The following is a 6779-nucleotide window of genomic DNA, read 5'->3' as shown; positions in this document are numbered from 1 at the left end:
AGGAGAGAGAGAGAGAGAGAGAGAGAGAGAGAGAGAGAGAGAGAACCTGGAGAGACTAGAAATACAAGGACCATACCTCAAAACAACAGAGGCTACATACAGTAAGCCCACAGCCAACATCAACCTAAATGGAAATTCAAAGCACTTCCACTAAGATCAGGAACAAAACAAGGATGCCCACTCTCTCCATATCTACTCAGTATAGTACTTGAAGTCTTAGCTAGTGCCATCAACTGACAACTGAAGGAGATTAAGAGGATGGCAAATAATAAAGGAAAAAGTCCAAGTATCTCTATTTGCAGATGACATGATCTTATGCATAAGAGTACCTAAAAACTCCACCTGGAAGCTTCTACAGCTGATAGACACATTCAGCAAAATATCAGGACAAAATTAACACACAAAAAGCAGTAGCCTTCCTACATACAAATGACAGACTGAGGAAGAAATCAGAGAAATAATACCTTTCATAATAACCTCAAAAAAATATCTTGGGATACCTTTAACCAATCAAGTGAAAGACTTGCATAATAAAAACTTTAAGACTTTAAGAAATTGAAGACATCAGAGGTTGGAAAAATCTCCCATGTTTGTGAGTTAGTAGGAGTAATATAGTAGAAATAGCCACCATACCAAAAGCAATGTACAACTGAGTAATAAAAGAACTACTGGAAGTATCACCATCCCTGATTTCCAGTTGTACTACAGAGCTATAGTAATAAAAAATAGCATGATATTGGAATAAAAACAGACACATTGATCAATGAAGTTGAATTGAAGACCCAGACATAAGTCTACACACTTATGAACACCTGAAGCCAGAAACACACACGGGGAAAAAACAGACACCAAGATGTAGGCATAACGTTATTGTGCACTGTGTAAAGATGATCCTTGTATTATTCAAATGCAAATGTATCCCCATATCTGGTCTCCATCCTTATTCTGAGAATCTCCTTTCTCAGATCAGGATACCACCAGCAACAGACCAACTCCCTGCCTCAACCACTCTATGTATATGTAGATGAGGTCTTTTGCCATGTGGTCTCTGAGGTCAGAGTTTCTGAAAACAGGAATAAAGGCTTCCCAAGTGCTGCGATTACAGGTGTGAGTTACCATACCCACTCTCTGGGTGCTTTTAAAGCCATACTACCCATTCTACAGGCTTTACAAAGTGGCCTTGAAAACTCAAATACTGAACTCTCATTGTTGTGTAAACCAGGCTGGCCCACAGAGACACTCTAAAGAGTTTAAAGACCCCAGGAAGTCATCAAAACCTGGTACTGATGGTATTGGGATTATGTGCTCAAGCAAATGCCCAGTTGTGCCACAGGGCTTCTGAGGCTTGAAGCTGTTTCACAGTCACCTGGAGATTTGAAATGGATTCCATTTCTGGGCACAGCATCCCTGGGACTGATGCCATGGGTATGGATGTATGATGCCGGCATGGATGTGGGACAGTTGAGAGCTGAGGCTACAGTATGACAGAAGCGCCATCAACATGGAAACTTGTGTTCCTTGGACCTTGTCACAATAGTCTCCTCCCAGATTCATACAAATGCAAAAATATGAGACCATGGTTGTGGGGCAAGTGGAACTGTTACCAGACAAAACTGAGAAGGTTGGACAGATTCAGAAGCCTTGCTATTCTCATATCTGAGACCAGTAGTCCTGTCATCTGCTCCCAACCTGGTTCCTGTCCTGGAGCACGTGACCATGACACCCCCTTGGACAGAGACCTACAAACCATAGGAAGAGAACCTGCCATTCTTGTCATCCCCTTTTCCCTCTCTGAAGGCTCAATGGTTAGTCAAAACTCGCTCCCACTTTGCTATCAGCTTAATAGGATTCCCAGGACAAATTGACAACCATTATCCTGACAAAATATAGCCTCTGCCCTCCCTCTGTTGCAATGGCTACCCCCCCCCAAACTATTTTCAAAAAGCCCATAGTTGGAGCCCCCTCAATATTTACCACTGGTGGAAAGAAAGCTCAGCAATAATATACTACTCCCCTAAGGATGAAGCCCCTATTCTCTGATTCAGAGAGCTATCCCATCAATCCCCCAATATAAAGAATTATATGCCATCTATCTAGTTCTAAAAGAAGTCAAGGGGCCCCCTAACCTCTTTTTCAGACAGTGTATATGCTGTCAATTTGCTCCCCTGGTTGTCAAGATCCTTCATCAAACTAGACACCAACCCACTTTCCCCTCTACTCATACAGGTCTCCTCCTCCTATAGGGAAGAGCCTCTCCCATCTATATCTAGCATGTCCAATCTCACAGTCCTCTGCCAGGTTCTATATCCGAGGGAAATGCACTCACTGACCAAACCACCTCAACAGGGACATTCATGGCCTCCACTGAGCAAGCAGACCAATTCCATTCACACATACACACACACACACACACACACACACACACACACACAAATATAAAAGGGCTTCATGTCTGCTTCCCCCACATCCTCCCTTGCTCAATTCCAAAGGATAATAAAGACATACTGCTCTTGTGCATCCCTCATTACCATCCCAGCTTTACAAATAATGGGTACCAATCCCCTAGGCCTTAAATCCAATGCCTTATGGCAAATTGATGTCATCCATATTCACCAATTTGGTAGACAGAAATATATATTTTGTTACCATAGATACATACTTGCATTTTATATGGGCTACAGCCCAAAAAGGTAAAAACTTAAAAATGTTAATTCACCATATGCTTTCCACCTTTGCCATCATGAGCATTCATCAACAGATTAAAAACTGATAATGGCCTGGCCTTCACTAGCTCTCAATTCAAAACCTTCTCCACATATTGGGAAATTGCCCACCATACAGAGATTCCCCACAACCCTCAGGGCCAAGGAACAATGGAAAGAACACATCAAACCCTAATAGCCCAAATTCTAAAACAAAAGACAACCACCTATCCCCCTAATGTACAATTAATGATAGCTTTGACTACACTAAGTATATTTAACATCTACACAAACTCCAAACAAACCTCCTATCTCCCTCCATTGGCACACACCAAAATTAACACCACCACCTCCCATCCCGATGGCATGATCCTTTGGATGGAATTTGGAAGGGACCAGACCCTCTCCTTACAACCAGGTGGGGTTTCATTTGTGTTTTCCCACAGGAACAGTCTAAGACTATCTGGGTTCCTGCCAGAAATGTCTTGACACCCCACCCCAAACAAGATGGCCCACCTCTCACTAGCAGATCAAGAACAGAAGAGGAGGAAGAAGCCCCATGCCCAAAGGAACAAGATCTCCTAGAAGGTCATCCATGACCTGGTGACTGCCGCCCAGGCCATATGCCCTCCACAAGCTCCCCTCTCCTCTATTCTCTTGGCTGTTTTTGCCATTCTTCATACTAACTCTGCTACTGCCCAGTCTCCTTAGCCTTCCCAACACTTACCACAAGAGTCTTTGCTAGGAAAATCTACAATGAATACAACAATGTCATAGGAACCCAGGATTGCTCACTGGAAGGATGTCGATCAGGATTGAGATCCCCCTACATCTGAATTCCATCTCTACTACCCCTAGCCCTTTCCTCTGCTTTCCTTACTGAAATAGGTGTCTCCAGGTCTCCATATATAGAGGTTGCATATATTGGAGCTGCAGAATTGAATCCACCAACTGCAGCGGCACCATGCTCGCTAACCTTAAAGCTCATTTTCAGCTTTCCCATCAGTGATCCATGGGATAAGCATTAGTGAACAGGCGTCATGGGTACACACCACCCTAATGGCTATGCCAAATACCCCATAGTCGACCTACATGTCTTCTGTGAGCTTGTCCCCACTTCCAAATCAGTCTTGACCCATGTTAATATTCTTCAACAGGAAAATCAATCTCAGAAGGAACTCCAGGCCACCCCCTCCTGGCTATAGTATATCCAATATGCAGCTGACCTCCGTCCCTTAACCACCCACCCCAACTCCTCCCAATCGTTTTCCTGTGCTTCTCTCTCCTAACAGCTATTAGCAGCCATTCCCATTTCCCTTCATGAATTCCATGGACCCTTACCCACAAGAAAAGCACAAGACATTCCCCTCTTTGCCTTGTAGAACCCTCCCTGAAACTCCATCTTACATGTGCCTATGACATCACCATTGCTAAGTCAGTGTTAACCCTTCTGCTCTCCTCTGTTGCAAAGGCACTACAGATGCCTGTATTAGCCTCCCCTTTCAAGGCTCCTGCAACCCCATGATACTCGATTCCCAGGTTTATCTCTATGAAGCTGAAGAACTTGACTTGTAGATGGGAGGAAGCTGAAAGAAGAGAGATCTTCATCCCTCTGCTCACTGGACCGAGCCTTGTTGTTTCCCTGGGCATGACAGAAACCAGTAGAGCAGCCCTTGTCCAAACACATCTGGCCAGTGACTTCCAGGACAAGCTTGACCAGGCAATGGCCTTCTCTGCAGACAGCCTTTAGTCCCTTCAATGCCATATAACCTCCTTAGCAGGCAGGAATTATTCTCCAAAACCAGATGGCCCTGGGCTTACTGACTGCTGAACAGGGAGGTACTTGTATTTTGCTGAGTGAGGAATGTTGATTCTATGTCAATGAATCTGGGCTGGTAGAACAAGATGTACAAACGCTCAAAGAGCTCTGGGGGGATGTCCGCACACACTATGCTCCCAGCACTCCTATCCCTTAGTACTCTAACCCCGTGGTAGCCTGGCTTTATCCTCTCCTTGGCCCCATACTAGAGCCTTGCTTCTTTAGGCACCCTGCCTCACCTAATTTCTAAAGCAGCAGATGAGTGGCATTGTAAAGATCACTACTCATCAGGTCCTGCTTCAGTATTAAACTGTTCCCAACACAGGAGACAGTTACTCTGATGACACTGCTTCTTTACAAAAAAGAAAAGGAGGAGATGTGGGGCAAATGGAGCTGTGCTACCAGACACTGGCAAGGGTGAACAAATTCATAAGCCCCGTGCTCTCATATCTGAGACTGGTAGCTGCTTCATCTGCTCCTGACCTGGAGCAGATGACCATGGCACCCCGTTAGGATCATGACCCCTAGTTATGTAGTACAGAGTTCTCCATGCTAGAGAGGGATTTGGATGGGCCAGCCCCAAGGGTTTAGCCAATAAGCTTCCCTTCCTGGACATTCCTTCTTGCAAAACGTATTTAATCTCGGGTCCACCCTGAGAAAGTGGTTTCTACACGTTTTCCACAATGAATGAACAATAGGGACAAGCAAGGACTGTCTTTCTCATTAAGAACTACTGTGGAGGAAGCCTTCTGTCTATATGACGCCGTATACCAAGTCTCCCACAGAAGGCCCTTCCCTGCTTCCAGATCCCCTGAGCTAAGCCAAGTCCCCCTCCCCCTGAACCCGAGAGGCCCCCTTGGTCTGACTCACAAGGCTTCCAGCAGCGACTGGATGCCTGCGAGTCTGGTAACCCAGCTCCTCACCTCAGCCTGCCTTGTTACTCACCTGGGCCGGGACCCCCATCTTTGGCTATGTTCATAGCCTAGCGCCCCTGTTTTGTTTGCCCAGAAGAGTTCACACACCCCAGTGGTGAGATGGAACATGGAACCACACGTGGCCAGTAATGCATCAGTGTATAACCAGCTGGACAGGTGATATTGACACACACCCAACTGATAAAGGGCTGCTGAGAACAGCCCAGCCAGGATTTCCCAATGCTGTCAAGGAGACTTAGGCCCCGAGTGCAAAGTCTTCACTTTTCATGCTCTCCTTCTGGAGTGAATAACAGAGCCATCTTCCTATGAAGAGACCAGACAGACACCAGGGACATGTAGGACTCGTGGTGTTCAAGGCAAGTGTATACTTGGAACCATTATCACCTCTCTTCTGCCTAGGACAGCTGTCGAGACAAAACCATCCATTTCATTTGCTGGTGCTAGACACTGATCCGTGCTGCAAGCTGAGCATTATGTAAGTAAAGGAAGGAAGGAGAAACCGGGAACTGGGAATACACCTCAGCTTGACGATGGCATCTGCTCCCACCAAGGAAACCCTCATGTTCTTCCCTTTTACATTCAATTTGCCAGATGACCACTGTCCAGGACAGTGGAATCCCAGGCTTGCAGCAGGCTGCAGCCTCACATCCTCCCACACCTCTCCCAAATGCCCACTGTTACTGGCCTTCCTCATCCCAATGTCTCCAGCCCTTCCTTTCCTCCTGAAGTTGTCCTGATGATGCATTTCCTTCACTCTCATGACATCAGCTGTCATCTAAATTCAGGTGGCTCTTATTGTCCATTCCATAATTTATTACTTTATATCCGGAAATGATACTTGAAGCCCTTCAGTGCCTTTAAGTAAAGGAAGGGAACAGCTACAGCTCAGGCCGGCAACTGCCTGCCAAGGTCTGGAATACTTGTCAGCTAGTAGGACAAGAGGTCAGGACAGCAGACTGTGTGGTGTGCTATTTACAGGGAGTGTACAAATCAAAGCCCAATACTCGGGACTTCTGTTATTTCTTCTATCTCCAGCCTGTGAAGAAGGCAATAACAAGAAAGCATCCCAAAGGTGCTTTGAACGCGGCCTGAGTGTGGACTCTTGCTACGCTCTCTGGTCGAGTCAACTGAACAAGCTGAGAGGCTTAAAAGTCACTCATGAGGCAAAAGAGTTTCAAGGAAGCTCTCCTCCTGGAGTCTAGCGTTCCCTACCCATACAGTAATTTTTCATTCCCGAGTTCCATTCCCACGTTAGTCTAGTGTATGGATCCACGTGCTCTCTTTCAATATTTTCCTATCATAAGTGCCTTTTAAGATTGAATT

The sequence above is a fragment of the Mus caroli genome, chromosome 18 (assembly GCF_900094665.2).
Source record: "Mus caroli chromosome 18, CAROLI_EIJ_v1.1, whole genome shotgun sequence".
Classification (NCBI taxonomy): Eukaryota; Metazoa; Chordata; class Mammalia; order Rodentia; family Muridae; genus Mus; species Mus caroli.
This window is presented reverse-complemented; position numbering follows the sequence as displayed.